At 35.7% G+C, this 13,333-nt stretch overlaps 1 long non-coding RNA gene across 1 annotated transcript; it reads left to right on the plus strand.

Moving 5' to 3' along the window:
* The first annotated feature begins 7,968 nt into the window (after positions 1-7,968).
* On the plus strand, positions 7,969-11,898 carry LOC109079896. The gene is made up of 3 exons (XR_002016025.2): positions 7,969-8,135; positions 9,275-9,333; positions 10,789-11,898. It is a non-coding gene; the product is annotated as an uncharacterized LOC109079896 (long non-coding RNA).
* Positions 11,899-13,333: the final 1,435 nt, after the last annotated feature.

Below are 13,333 nucleotides of genomic sequence, written 5' to 3' on the forward strand. Positions count from 1 at the left end.
AGTCACACTTATAAAGATGTTATGCTGTAAGATGCTATAAGTGCTCAGTGTAAGATTTGCAGGCTGAAAACTGCACCTAGACGGGGGACGGAGTGGGCTGAGTTAATCTTCCTCTCTCTCTTCTCTCACAGATCTTCCTCACTGCACAACTTATGATGGATAGGAGGCCTTAATGAGCTTCTTACAAGCAATTAAATAATCAGGGAGCCCTGCTGTTTGCCGATGAGGCTTTAGAGAGCGCTGACAAACGGTGGGCCATCAGTGCTCCAATCAACAGGACACGGCGCTCAGTGCTGTCACCAATGCTATTTTAAACAATGACTCTCAGCACTGCCGAGAAAACACTCATAGGAATTATGCTCACAGGAGTGGGAAAGTTTTGCACAGGCATTTACGTCAGTGTTTTGCGATTGTATCTATCTTAGCTGTACAGATGCGCTGTAACAGTTTGATGCGGTTGGCAGATAGTGTATGTTATTGATTTTATTGTAGTTAAATGAATAGTTCACCTCAAAATTAAAATGATGTCATGAATTAATCACATACCTGTATGCTGTTATTTTATTCATGGAACACAATAATGGGAATTTTGAAGAATCTTCCTGCAGATCTGTTCCAACAACAGTTGGTAACACTGAGATTTGAAAAGGAAAGATCATCTGTGCGTAACAACTTAAATTTCTGCCTGTTTCCAACACAAATCTATCATATGGACAACGTTTATCGCTTTGTTATAGTGTTTTTGGTTGTTTTTGCTCATTTTTGGAACTTGTCAGCAAGGTTGCAACAAACTGCTGAATCTAAATGGGTTGTGTGAACAATTAAATTAAATAAAAAAGTTATTTAGATTAAATAAACAAAATAGATTAAATACAAACATGGCAATAATAAATTAAACATTTTACATGGCAATAATATTTCTTAATATTACTGATTTTACAGTATTTTTGATCAAATGCATTAGAGACTTACTCAACCCAATATAGCCTATATGTATATAAGTATATGTAAAATATATGTATAAATTTTTTTTAGATCTATAACAATCCTTTTTTAACCACAGTTCTAAATGAGGCCGGATGTCTGCTTTCATTCTCCCATCAAATCTTTGTTTTATAGCACTGATTGGAGAACAACTTTCATAAACGTTAACATTCATGTAATTAGTTTAAAACTTCAGTTAGTTTTTGTTGCACCAAATTTAGTACTGAAACCAATCACCTCTTGTTTTCCCAGTTTACAAATCTGTTATTCATCTAAGAGAGTATACAGCTGACACATGCACAGACAGTCTTGGTGATAAAGTTCACTTCCAGCTTCAAAGATGGGTTATCACCTTGTTATGCCTCATAAAGTGCTGTAACATCTTCTTTGTAATTAGCTATATTTGGTGCAAGTTGCAATAGTATAATTCTTGCTGTGACAGGAAGAAAAAAACAGCAAGTGCATTTAATTACAAGAACTCGGCTCCGACATGCCAGTATGTGTATGGCGTTCTCAGCTTCTCTTTTCTCACCCATAGGAGATGGAGACAGGGGTCGGGCACCCCTGGGTGCCACAACACCTCTGCCACAGCGGTGACTTCCTCTTGTAGAACGGCACTTGTTCACTCCTGTTGTAGGGTAAGATACTGGAGAATGCCACAGCGAGTGCATGCTGCAAAAAGTAAATATGTTGCCTATTAATAGGCTGGTGGACGGGTAGAACCTGGAGCAGAACCGCGAGGCGCTGGGGGTAGAGTGCCAGGAGTGCGATTCGCTCCGGTGTGTGTGAGAGAAAACCGCTGAGGGAGCAGATTCTTAGCACAGCGTTGGCACAGGACACACTCACATATGCGTGCACTTAGCATACACACACGCATTGAGACACTGCAATCCATGTCTGCGCTTGTTGTAGCCTACTTGTTAGCTTAGCAGTTATAAATGATCTGATATGCAAGTGGCCCTAAAAGTATTTAGAAAATTAGGCCACACTTAAAAATACATGAAAGTCATTGCATTAGCAAAAATATCAAAAAAAGTGACATAGAATTGAATTTTAGAGTGGTCATATGACGCAATTTCAAATTTTCCTTTCTCTTTGAAATGTTACAAGCTCTTGGTGCATAAATAAGATCTTTAAAGTTGCAAAGACTAAAGTCTCAAATTCTTTATAAGATATTCTTTATAAAAGTTAAAAGTCAACCACGTCCTCCTAAAATGGCTCGTTCTAACATGCCCCCACATGTCTACGTCACGATGTGGGAAGATTTTCATCACGACGCCCAAATGTTCATGCAAAGAATTAATCAGTGATTTTGATTCTCACTGTAGTATTGTTGCTGCCGCCGTCATGTTGTGGAGACGCTGTGTGTTTCGTTGTGAAAGGGAAACTACTTTCAAAAGAGGACACGACTAGAAATCAGTGGTTAAGTTGTATTTGCAACACTGTTCTGGAACAGTTCAACCCAAATATTCAGATGTGTGCAGCGCATTTTATGGAGGACAAGGACTGTTTCCTGAACCAGTAGCCTGCAATGCTTCTGTGCTTCTGTTTCTATAAAGTGGGGCAATTCCAACTTTGCCACGACAGTCTGGTGCTTCTGTCACACAGCCTGTAAGTCCGTTTTCATATTTAAAGAATTTGCCACTGATGATTCAAATGCAAGTTTTAAGCAGTGTAGAGTAGTGCTTATTTGTCTTTCTCCGATCACAAATGCAGACATGGTTTTATGTTTATTTGGCGTGATATGCAAAGCAACGCATAAAAACACAGTATAAGTCATTATAATCAGTAATTATGTCCCCACTGGATGCAACAAATGCCTCGATTTAAATAGGTTTTATTGGTTTTGTCTCGTCCTGCTGGGAGACGGCATCAGAGTATGGCAAAGGGCGTAACATTTCCATCATACGCTTGAGGTATCCAACCAATCACAATGCACTGAAAAATGCTGGCCAATCAGCGTAGACCTCACTTTTTTTTAGAATGATTTTGGAATACAACATAAAAAAGGTGGTTTAAAATACACGTGAAAATTCCAGAATGTGCACAAAAATGAGGTGAATGTATTTTTTTAAAAATAATGTTAGTAAAAATTTAATAGTATACTATAATAGTATAGTTTAGTATTTATTTTAATTTCATTTGTTTTCTTTTTCCCTCTTTTTACTTTTATTTATTTAATTATTTATTTTGTAGTTAACTAAACATGGCTGGACATGTCTGTATGGATACCGGTAAGCATTAATAAAGAAATCTCAGGACCGCATGGAAACATTCTGGCACAAACATCACTGCCATGAACAAACATACAACCAAAGAAAAACAAATCAGTTGGAGACACAACCATGAAAATTGTTCTTAACTAAAATAATCATCTTGTCATGTAGAAAATCACAGTTAATCAGAGCATTAGTGTAAACTTTGATGTTTGTGTGGCCATATTGTCACAACAAAGTGCTGGCCAGTTCATTTCAGCATGCTTCCATATGGCTGGCTGCCACTTGGAGAGCTCCACTCGCTCACCCAGAGATACACACGCGTGCAAACACGCTTAATCAGCGTTTTATCATTTCTCAACCATCTAGTTGAACATAGACCAGCAGAACCACAACAATAGCTTGTTGGGCCATGCGTTTTTTTAACAGATTGTGATATATGAGCACATTTTACTACAGAGCCCTGGAGAAATATTGAGACACAACAACAGCCTGGCTACATGCTTCTCTGGTTCCATGCAAATTGCACAAGCTAATTATGATCTAATAACTGGCAGACTGTCCAGCATTATTACAGGAAGAGAAGGTTAAATTAATAGCTTATCATATGCCCTAAGAATCAGTCATTTGTCTTTAACGATCATAATTCTGACATTAAATCTTCATTACCTGTCAAGATCTTAAGGGAGGCCTGTCAATTTGCTGCCTCAATGAGAATTAAAGCAAGTATTGCTCAAGCTAGAGTCTGTTTTTCAAACGAGGCTAACTTCGTTACCCAGGGCCATGGAGTAGCCTAACGGAGGCCGGGCCCGAGACATCTGAATTCTTCAGCCTTGAGAGGATACGTACCTGGTCCCCTTGAATTAAATGTGCGTTTTGGGAATGATTTGTTTTCAGGATGTAGGTTTATAGCTACTGGCTGCATAGAAGAAATGCTAAGTGTGGTTGTTGCGTCCTCATGAATATTAGCATACAATATTTGTATGTAGAATATTAAAGTGGACTTTCATTTTCTTGGAGAGTGCTGTGAGACATATCTAATGGCCTAAAGCAGTGTTTTCTGTTTTGTTAGTGGGATATGGCCCCAAAACAGTTGCAGGTCAGTTTTAAAGGTACACAGACAATGCTAAAAATAAAATGCAGCTAACCATATTATTGCAGTTAGGGATGCGAAAACGCATATCTTTTGTTGTAGATGTCAAAAGCTGATGTGTGCATATGCTATTTTGACACAAATATACTTTTAAATTTTACTAATGTGGCATGAGTTGTGGCATGAGTTTGCAGAATTGTCCTTTTTTAGTTTGTCATATTCATAATTTTGCATATTATTGGATCATTGGCATTTTAATACGTTTTTGTTTGGTTTTAAGTACTTTTTTGTTTACTTTCATATGACAAACAGTTTTGGTACTGTAAGCCTTATTTGGTAAGATGGCGTTTTGTAATTGTGTTCGGTGCATCCCGGTGGAAACATTTTTTTCCCTGAGAAAAATCTGGACTGTAAATGGGAAACAGTGCAAACAGCATCTTCTCGGGCTGAAATGTGGAGGATTTTGGTTGAGCTCCAGAACTGATGAAACCACAGGAGACACAACAGCTTTAAGGAAGTGAGGCAGATCTCTCTGTGCACCATTCTGTTTATTGTGGGTTGAGTTTTCGCAAACAGCTTCAGGCTAAAGATCGCTTAAGGACAAGAACGCTAGGTAGAGAGAGAAGCAAAGATAAAGAGTCTGAGCTCAGGGCCTATCATGTAGAAAACAATATTGTGGCCTTACACTGTTTATTGAAGGGTGGAGGGCAGTGTGACTGAGGAAAAATGGTCAAATAAATCTAAATCAATCAAATGTCCCATATAAATACGAGCAGTGCCAAGAGGTGACATCCCAGAGGCTGGAACAGAGCAAAGCTGGGTGATCCATGTGAAAGGACTGCCTTTGTGCTGGAGAGAAATATACGCTCTGCGTCAGCCACAACAGTCAGATCATTATGAGATTAATGATACTCTCTGTTAGAGCAGATACGGCATTATACCGTAATTGAGCATTTTCTGGGAAGTGCAGTATGGTCATTGCCATACAGCAGATATGGCTTTATAATGTAAGAGAGTGTTTTCCTGGAAGTGCGGTATGGATTTGGCCATGTACCCATAAGCCTGTTTACTGCTGTTTCTTCTATGATTTTCAGATGCTGATGGGTTTTTGATGTTACTGTATTTAGACGACCTCATGAACTTTTTGAGTCTAGCTGGTGCTTTGTCATGAAACAGCACTGCTATTGTCATGATTTTTAACAAAGTTACGACGAGAATATTAAAAGTTGTGGTCTATGACAAGGAAAAACTAAAAAACTTTTTAGTTTTATTTATTCATCTATTCATTTTATAAAATTTTAAATAAAATGAATTAAGTAATTGAGTAATTAATTAAACTGAATTGCATTGTCTTCAATAAAATTATATTTATAAATTATAAAGTAATAATTTATATAAAATAGTTACTAATTATATTACTTGAATATAATAATTGTTTACAAACATTATTTAACAGATTTATTATAGTTAGTTTATTTCTTCATGAATAGTAATGTTTATTTTTATTGCATAATTTTAAGTTAACAGTTTTTAAGTTTTTCGAAAAATTTAAACTTTACTCAAAATTCTGGAAATTAATAACTGTTAACAAAACATTTTTTTTGTACGTTTTTAAAAAAAGGGGTAAATACTAAAATATATTATTTTAGACTTTCTACTTGTTTTAATTCTACTGTGTTACTTGTAATTTCTTTGTAATTATTTGTGCATTTTACAAGCAATTTCTGGGTGAAAATTGTTTCTATGGCAATTTTGTTTTTTTAGTGTAGTCACAACTAAAATGGATTAGGTAAACAGTTTTACAAATTTAAGTTAATTGCATACAAAATTGCATGAAATTAAGTTGTGACAGAAACATTTATAGAACTGTCTCACATTAATGACCAAGCAGCAAAAATCCATTTATCAGAGTGTAACCGCTGTACAAAACTTATTATACCCAAATTGTTTGAAAGTATGGCAAATGTATACAAATCATTTCAGAAAGAGAAATTGAACAGTTTCGGCTGAAAAGTGTGCAAAATTGACCAATTCCGGCCTAAGTTCATCCAGCCACCCGATGGCTTCAGAAACAATGAAAAGGAAAAAGCCGAGCTCTATCAGCGATTAGAAATTGCCAAATTGTCTTCTCTCTCCCGATCTCTTCCTCCAGCTCCTCTCTTCATCTCTCTACCTCCACCCCCTTCTCTTTTCTTTTCCTAACCACCTGCCATATAAATAACCCGTTAAAAATGGACACCTCAAATTGAGCTCTGGCTAAAACAACCAAGTCATTTCACCTCTCGACAACAATTGATCAATTGTAATTACCGACCTGCGGATTGGACCTGGAGTCTGCCTGGTGCCCCGGGGGGATCCTACAGAGAAAGCAAACAGCAGTAACAGGTAGACTCCATAGGACAGAGCAAGAGAGGGAGGCTTTTAATTGCTTTGTGCAGTGCGTAATTGAAGGTTCAAGTGTGTTGCCATGAAGAGTGTGACTTCACTTGGCCTTGTCTAATTAATCCCGTCACACGATCCTTCTGCCTTCAATTTTCACATTGGGCTTTCATTGCTAGGTGCGAATAAAGCTGGAAATAAAGGATGGTAACTGTATGCTGCTTGCTGAGCCAGATGCACACAAATAAAACCATATGGAGGGATCCCATTGTTTTGGATTCGAGATAAATGATTTCAAATCTCGTGCGCAGAGCAGCGGAAAATTTAAAACATAATGCCGCGGTTAGCATTGTTTACATATGTCGCACAGATAAAGATGGCACGAAGGGGGCGGCTATTATACATTGTGTCAAAAATGTTTTCTTATGGTTTGCTTTGGTTTCTCAGCTTCTAAAATAAGTGATTTTATATTGAGGATATCATGAGGTTATCTGAGTAGGAGTTGTGGAAAAGAACATGAATTTACCTCGGAAAACCCCACAATGCAACAGGTCCTATAAGTGTATTTTCTGTGTTGATGTATTTACTATTGAAAAATATAGTTGTAATAATAGTGTTCAAAAGGTTTTTTTTTTTTTTTGAAGAAATACAATTATTCAGCAAGGATGCATTAAATTGATCAAAAAACATTAGTAAAGAGTTTTACATTGTAACAACAACAAAAAAATTTAAACTTTGTATACTTTTGTATCAGTATGACTGTTTTCAACATTAATGATGACAATAAATATTTCTTGAGCAGCAAATCATCATATTAGAATGATTTCTGAAGGATCATGTGACATTGAAGACTAGAGCAATGGCTGCTGAAAATTCAGCTTTGCAACACAGGAATAAATGACATTTTTAAATAAACGATAATAGAAAACTGTAAAAATTGTAATAATATTTCATGATATTGCAGTTATTAATGCATTTTTGATCAAACAAATTAAGGTGATATAAAACCATTTTTAGCTGGTGAAAATACTAGTGTTCTAATCATTTTGGCCACCACCGTATGTGCCAATAGCCTTTGTTTAGTACAGGAATTTGCTACTTACTACTTGCTATTCCTACTCAGCTTCATATATTATTCTTTGTTTTCTAAATATGCAGATATTAGCGCCACATGCTGCATGCCGTTCTGGAATCAGTCTCCTCTTGAAATATTAACCTAATAAACCACAAAGAGGCACAAGTGGTCTAGAGCGCACACTAAATAAACACCCTATGTTCTTCCCAGCAGGACTTAACGACGAGCTCTTTGGCTGACTTTCGCTTCAAGGAGCTGACAACACCAGCTTTCCTTCCAACGCAGTGTTTACACAGTTACATATGTCTGGACTCACAAGAGCGCTAGAGGGCTGTTGCCCGTCGTGGCCCGTGCTGCATCGCTAAGACACGAGGAGCACGGCGCAACAGTACGTACCACCTCACTTCCTTCTGTTCTGTTCACAGCACATCTGAAGTAGGCAAACTGCACTTCTACTAACACCCCTCCCCGATACCCATGTTGCCGTTGGACGGCAGCCACCAATCATGAGCCAACCGAGTTAACACAACTTCCGTTCAACACAAGGAACCATCTGTTTTTAAGGCAGAAAATAAATAAATAAATGCATGCACCCCAACACACACACACACACCGTGCATCACTCGTAAATAGATGCACAAAAGAAAAATGTGTTTTCGCAAAGGGTTTTATTCACGCTCGACCACATGTCTTTTTGCATAAGTCAGTGTGACTAAAAAGTTTAGGACGGAGACAAATTGCAATAACCCCAAACTCATACTTGGAACTCGCAATTTTTGTGTTAACGTTCTCATTAAGTTCGTTCTGAATGGTCTGTTAACATTTAAAATGTCCAATTCTTTAATTGTTTTAAAAAAAATTCTTGGTTATACTAACGTTAGAGAAAACAATGGGAACGTTCCATTTTTTAAAATTTGCAAATATAATGCGAACATAACTTTTGAATGTTCTCTAAATGTTCCAAAAACGTAATAACATTATTAAAACCCAAGACCATTTCATAATTTTTTTTTGTGCTAACGTTTTTAGAACGTTATTAAAGACCAGATAACACTGAAAATTCTTTTACTGGAGAATGTTTGTTCATAACCGCGAGAGAAACTTTTTTCGGAACATTTAATTTTTTACAAACATTGTGAGAACGTTACTTTGGAATGTTCTCTAAATGTTCTAAAAACATAACAAGTATAACATTAAAAAATTCAATTAAGAACTACAACATTTCAGAACATTTCATGAATCATATTTTTTGTGCTAACATTTTGAGAATGTTACTAACGTTTAACTTTAACTTTACTTGAAGAATGTTCATTTATAACTGAGAAAATCTTGCCAGAACATTTCATTTTGCAAACATTATGGAAACGTTACATCTGAATCTTCTTAAATGTTTTTGCGATATAATTGCGATATGTGACGAGAGCTGAATGTATGGTGCTTTTATTCTTGTGATCTCTATTCTAAGTTGTTTTTGAATTACGAAAGCTGTTTCTGTATGTACTTATTGTCCATGCCTCTGTTCTGCAGGATAACGGTTATGGCCTTTAAGGTGGAGGTACATCCATTATCGTCCTTAAAGAGCTGAGGTATATTTTAATAAATGCATTATTTAGCAGTTTTGACACTGGGGCCATACGTTAACACTGAGATCCAATTTCTGTGTAAAAACTAAGCAAAGCAGAGAAAAAGACGTCATTATTCAGAGAGCCTATTTCTAGGTTTCTTTTTTAAAAGCTATTTCAGGAGCCAAGGGCTGTTATAAATGTGTCTGCCTAAATTTACCTCAGTAACATTAGTCTTGACTCCACCTCTACTAGTATATTTTCCAGGCAGCGTGATGACAAGACTTCATCTGTGGAGATGACATGACTGCTGTGTGGAAAGCTTTTTCTCCTCTTTTGTTCTTCGCTGTCACAATCATGAGGCACATGAAGCACAATCAGTCATGACTTTCTAAAGCTTCTCTGTACTTTCTTCGCTGTACAGTATGAACAAAAATAATGATAGGAATTTTGAAATGTGCACTGCAATTCAAAAGTTTGGATTTTTTATGTTTTTGAAGTAAGTCTTACCAAGGTTACATTTATTGAATTAAATACACTAAAACAGTAATTGTGCGAAATATTCTTCTAGTTTAAAATAAGTGTTTTCTATTTTATTGTATTTTAAAATGTTATTCATTCCTATGGCAAAGCTGAATTTTCAGCATCATTACTCCAGTCATCAGTGTCACACGATCCTTCAGAAATCATTATAAAAAGAAAAACATTCAAAAGAAAAACATTTATTTAAAGTAGAAATATTGTGTAACATCTTAAATGTATTTAAGGTCACTTTTGGATATTTTAAATGCATCCTTACTGCATGTATTTATTTTAATTAAATATTTTGCTCTGACCTACTTTTATAACTTTAACACATTCTGTTGTATTATAAAGTAAGCATGAATCATTCATTTTTTTGGGATAGTAACAGACAGTCTAAGAGGGATTCGTATTCACGTAGACAACTCTCTCTCTCTCTCTCTCTCTCTCTCTCTCTATATATATATATATATGTATGTATATAATATAAAAATTACATTTAATTTTTTTTTTTATTTTTTTTAAATTATAATTTCAGACCACAAACATGTAACATCTTTTAAAATGTTATCAAGGTTGTAGCTAAAATCATAATCAAATTAGCTACAATATTTAATAGACAAACACACAAGAATTGGAATAATGTGTTTTGTTTCTGTGGAAATCTGCTGAGCTTTTTCTATGTACACTGGTTTTATTTTTTGAGCTTTTTAAAATACTTTAAATAGCAGTCCATGCATATTAGACATGCAAAAATATGCACTTTTTTGAATAATTAACAACATGTTGGATGTCTGCGTTATTTTTCAGACATATCTTCCATGAAAGTGTTCATCTCCGTCAAAACAGCACAATAAAAAACCCAAAGGGTATCATATTTTTGGACCTCTCCTTATTGATTTCTCCCTGCTTAACTCCTTCCTTTTGTCTCTGTCTGCTCTCTCCCTCTCTCTCTAGTGACAGATGGGTTGGCCCACCTCTCTGAGGATAGTGTTATGTGGACCTGTCTGTGCCTGACAGGACGGCAGAGATCAAACGACATTGTGGAAGGTGAAGAGCCTTTCCTTTCGCCAGCTTCGCTGTGTGACACGTGGCAGAAGAGGCCAGTTGCAGCCTGACTGACCAGGGAGTCAAACTGCTTACTAACCTGTTTAGTATACAAAATGCTAGCACTGAATGCTGGCAGAGTGGAAGTGAGTGCTAAAATACTGTCTGCATCAACATCTGTCCACCATCATCATCATCTGACCTTCTCATATTACTGTTAGGGGAGTAATATTTTAGTAATCAAGAAGCAGAAATCGTAATCAAGATAGTAATCAGTGTGCCATATTTCAGTAAGACACATTTATAAGTTCCACAAGTAGTAATTCTATTATAATAGATACACACAGAAAAACATCATATAATCATATTAAATTTAATCTAAAAAGTCATTATATTACAGGGTAATTTAAAAAAAAAATGTATCGGTAACATATCAGTGTATCAATAACATATGCTATATTTTTTGTATAAGACACATTTATGTACAAGAGGAATTTACAAGTTGTTACTGTAATAATATGATTTTAACATTTGCATTAAAAAAACGTTACATTTATTTTTTAAACAAGTCAGAATGTTAAAGGGCGATTTTGTAAAAAAAGTGACAAAATTATATCAATAACTCATTTCAGTTACTGAATTGTATTACCTTTACGGTCCTAATTCTTTTAGCTACCATGAATAATTTAAGTTTAAAGCAAAAGTCTAAGTGGTACCTACTTTATTATTTTGCTAAATGGGTTAAATCATTTTAACTAAAATATATTTTTCAGCTAATAAGTCAAGGACAGTCTTCAACTAGCTGCTTTAATGAAATAATGTTCATTTTAAATGATAAAGGTTAATTCTTTGCGGTCATACAATTTTAATTTCATAACTAGTGTTACAAAAGCCACCGACGGCCACACAGTTATGATAAAATCCTGTATGATTTTAGTACCAGCAAGCAACATTAGCATGTGTAATTTATGTTAACATTTAACTAACAACCAAGATATTATACAGTATATTATATTTTAAAATGCCTCTCTCTCTCTCTCTCTCTCTCTCTCTCTCTCTCTCTCTCTCTCTCTCTCTCTCTCTATCTCTATATCTCTCTATCTATCTATCTATATATATATATATATATATATATATATATATATATATAAATATTATTTTGAAATTCAAGGCATCAAAATTAAAGTGGAAAAAAACATGGACATTAAAAAATTTGGAAATTTCTCTCAAAATTATATGTTTGTCTTTTTTCCAGGCAGAGAGAGAAAGAAAGAGTTGAATGAGTCATACCTTGTTTATAATATTTAGTATGTTGCAATTATCCCAGGTCTTCCCTATAATAATTTGTGCAAAATTACAGATTGATGTTATAGTACACACACAAAAAATTGTTCTTAATTTATAACATTATTTTACATTCATGCACATTCACACAAAAAAAAATCTAGTGGAAAGTAAATAAAAAAAAAAAAAGTTTAGATGTTTCTGTTGACGTGAACTTTAATCAAGACAGAAGCCCGTTTCAGACTAACTTTAGACTCCCACCGTCTGCCAGCATCTGATTATAACCAGCACGGATGCATGTGACCCAAAGCTATAGCACGGCGCCACAACCCAATTTCACCGCTTTCTGAGCACACATCAAGAGCGATTCATCACTGTCGTACTTGCAGACATCTCTTCCAAAAGCCCGACCCCTTTTGTGTTTTTATCTGCCGTGAACCTGCAAAGTGAGCAGCGCTGAACAATGTAATGGGTGTCAACCGGTGGCAATGCCTGAGTTCAGCCTCTGCTCAGCATCAATTATTGTTCCAACACTGTGATCCTTTCCAGAGTCAGCAGCAACTACCCCCATCTTTGATCATCTCGCTACATACGATTATCAAAGGTGTGTAAATCAGGTCTACGTTCAGAGTGTTTCTACAAGATGCAATGGAAGAATGTGCTAAACTATTTGTACTTCTCAAAAACAATATCTGTAACCATTTCAAAATGATTCGAAATAGAAAATATAATCATTTACACACTAAAATGTGCACAGCTTGCACCAATAATGGGTCGCTCATGAGATATCACAGACACAAATATTAAATATTTGCTCAAGCGTTAACACCTTTCGAATTGCAGTTTATTTTCCGTGACTGTAAACAGTTTAAATGGTCTTCGTTATATCAGTCCACCTTTCCAGCGCATTTGTTCCCTTGAATTACCTCGTGAATGATTTATGTTCACCACTACGGCTTTCGATGGCTAAAGGCTGAGGGCCAATAAAGATTTTTTCATAGGTAAACACGCCATATTAAAAGCCAGCGCTTCAAAGACGTTTCGGCTACAAGGAGAACATTTGGTCTCATTTCACTTGTCAAACATGTGAGTGTCACAACCACTCAGACAAAACAAACCATTTCCCATAAGTAAACACAGCCTGCCTTAAAGCGAAGCAAGGTAGCAGGAC

The sequence above is a fragment of the Cyprinus carpio genome, chromosome B15 (genome assembly GCF_018340385.1).
Source record: "Cyprinus carpio isolate SPL01 chromosome B15, ASM1834038v1, whole genome shotgun sequence".
NCBI lineage: Eukaryota > Metazoa > Chordata > Actinopteri > Cypriniformes > Cyprinidae > Cyprinus > Cyprinus carpio.